A 3,192-nucleotide genomic window follows, 5' to 3' on the forward strand; every position below is an offset into this window, starting at 1 on the left:
GCATTGAACTAAACAAACAATTACACGGATTTGTAAAATCCAATTAGCTAAGCAAACTTTCTTGATAATGAACAATTGGCCACATTATTCATAAATCAGACGTTTATAATAAAACACAGAGAATAGCATGAATATTCATTTAACAAGTGTATAAAGAGCAGATTAGATCTCACAACATGTTATGAATCAAGCAATCACCATAACCTTAACCACAAAATAAAGAATTTAACCGGACATGTCAATGGAAGAACACACTAAGAAGTGGAATTCCATTAACCCCGGCCATAAATTAAAAGTAAAAGAGAAAGTATGAAAGTGGAGTAAGCTAATGAGAATAAAGTATTCTTATTCAATTCAAGATGTCCTACAAATGAAGATACCCCTCTATTTATAATAAAAGTCTCCTACGAATCTAGACGTAGGGGGGATAAGTACATGATTAGTTTTAAAAAAGTAAATAAATCATAAATAACATATTTAAAGGAGTCCTGTCCAAATTTATGCACAACATCATTCTTTTCTCTTGCCGAAATCACGTCTTTCCTTTATTCATCTGTGTTGACCAAATCACTAAGTATGGACAAGTTTAGTCAATCCTGCAAAATAGCCTTGAAATCTCCTTTTTCCTTTTAGATGTCCTTAATATCCATTTTTGCATTGAATTTTGCCATCTTCATCTTATATTATCACTTTTAGCTGAATAAGCAATAAATTCACAAGATTAGGAGTATTTTTGCTCATAAAAGAGAATTAAACTACTATAAAATCGTGATAATTTGCGGAGTTATCACTAATCTCCCCAAGGCATCAAGTTTTGTTAACATTTATTTCAAAGGTTGATTCGTTAACATAATTATAGAATGGGATTAGAAGGTCTCAACTTCCTGATTGTAACTATCAGTGCTAATGCACATTTTCAATCAATAAGTTGTTTTTCTTTGCTCCTTGGAGCATGCGGCTCACATAATAAACTGGACGTTGATAACGATCTAGGAGTTTTATTAAAACGGAGCTTGCAGCATGTTCAGTCACGGCCAAGTACAAGTATAATGATTCTCTCTCTATGGGGGGAGGGGGGAGAAGACAGATACTCTTTCAGGTCATAGAAAGCCTTATCACACTTAGGAGTCCACTCAAAGTTTTTCACGTTTCTCAAGATTTTGAAGACTTACCCTTTTGTCTACAGCTTTCGAAATGAAATTGGTGAGTGATGCCATTCTACCAGCCAGATTTTGGATGTCTTGTACAGATTTAGGGGCTGGCATTTACAAAATTGTTTTGATCTTTTCTAGGTTCGCCTCTATTCCTCTCTCTATGACCATGTATCCAAGAAATTTTCCCCCTCTGACCCCGAAGGTACACTTTGTTGGGTTCAGTTTCATTCCATATTTCCTCATGTACAAAAAATTCCTTCAAGTGTTTGAAGTACTGTGTCTGTTCCATGCTTTTGACCACCATGTCATCAACATGTACCCATGGTTTTTCCCAGCAATTCTTTGAATATTTGATTTTACCAACCTTTGATAAGTTGTTCCAGCATTCTTTGGACTAAAGGGTATAACCTTGTAATAGTATATGCCATTCTCTGTACTAAATGAAGTTTTCACCCAATTCTCTTCTGCTAAGAGCATCTGATGGTATCCTTGAAAGACGTTCTTCATGCTTAATAGCACACAGCTTGTTGTAAAATCCACTAATTGGTTAATGCGAGGTAAGGGGTGGGATCCCTTGGGCAAGCTTTCTTAAAGTATGTGAAATCAATGCACTTCCATCTTGCCCCAAGCTTGGGGACAATCACTACATTTGTCAACCATTCAGTGTATGGACCTCTTGAATGTATCCCGTTGATAGTAACTTGCTTATCTCATTCTCAATTATTAGGTTCCTTTCCGGCTAAAAGTTCCTCCTTTTCTGCCTGACTGGTTTCGCGTTTAGATCTACATTCATTCGATATTCAATGACTTTTGGGCTGATACCTTGAAAGTCCAAACCTACCTAAGCAAACATGTTACATTTTTTCTCAGGAACTCGATCGGAAGCAGTTCTATGTCCTTAGGAAGTTAGCTTCCTATCCTAGTTGTTCATTCTTTGTTACTTGGGATCAAATCAATTATTTTGTGTTCGGCGGATCTTTCCATCTTTTTTTCTTGCTTTCAGGTCTTATGTTAAGGTCCAAGGCCTTCTTTTCCTTTCTAGCTCCTGGGAACTTTGGTAGGGTAGGGTTCCCATTTGTTGCTGTGATATAGCACTTTCTTGCTTGTTCCTGATCTCCTCTCACCAGTCCAATTACATTGCTTGTTGGAAGTTTTATCTTCAGGTGGTAAATTGATACAACCACCTGAAATTGATTTGAAGTATGTCTTCCCAATATAATATTATATGTGAAAGGTATGTCAACAATTAAGTACCTCATCATCATGGTCTTCCTGTATGGGTCCGTCTTGAGGGATGTTGGAAAGCTTATAACTCCATCAGGGGCTATAGTTCCTCCTCTGACCTCCATGAGTGGAGTGTTAAGGGATTTTAAGTCCGTCATTGGTAGGCCCATTCTGTCTATCACATTTCTAAAAATGATATCGACTGAGCTGCCATGGTCCACTAACACTTTTTGTAGGTGAAAATTGGCCACATCTATGGTGATAATCATAGGATCATTAAGCGGGAAGAGTATGTCAGTAAGGTCTCGATTGTCCAAGGTTATGCCACTAGCATCTGTGGCGATTGATAGCACCAAGGGCTTTGAATGTCCTTCTTGGCTTTGGTATGATCTCGCATACCTTCTGCTCTGGGTTGTAGAACCTCCACAGGAGGGTCCTCCACAGGAGGGTCCTCCACAAATATTATTGATTACCCCCCTACGAGGCTAGTTATCATAGTGGAGGTCATCCCTTGTTCTGGGACTGTCTTGTCTAGGTTCACGATTCCTACACCTACTCCTTCTACTTCGAGGACTGTGTTCCTCGTGTTTTTTGCCTTTTTTGCTTTGCTATGAAGTCCTTAAGATATCCTTGCCCAATCAACATCTCAATTTCATCTTTCAACTGAAAACAATCTTCAGTATAAAGACCTTTATCCTTGTGGAATTTGCAATATAGCTTTTAATTCTTTTTTGCTGGATTTGGCCTAATTTTCGGGGGCCACAATAGTAACTTCTTCTCAACATTTAGCGAGGTCTCTGCTGTCGTTATTATG

This window comes from Sesamum indicum, linkage group LG6 (assembly GCF_026168435.1).
Source record: "Sesamum indicum cultivar Baizhima isolate 11 linkage group LG6, ASM2616843v1, whole genome shotgun sequence".
NCBI classification, from domain to species: domain Eukaryota; kingdom Viridiplantae; phylum Streptophyta; class Magnoliopsida; order Lamiales; family Pedaliaceae; genus Sesamum; species Sesamum indicum.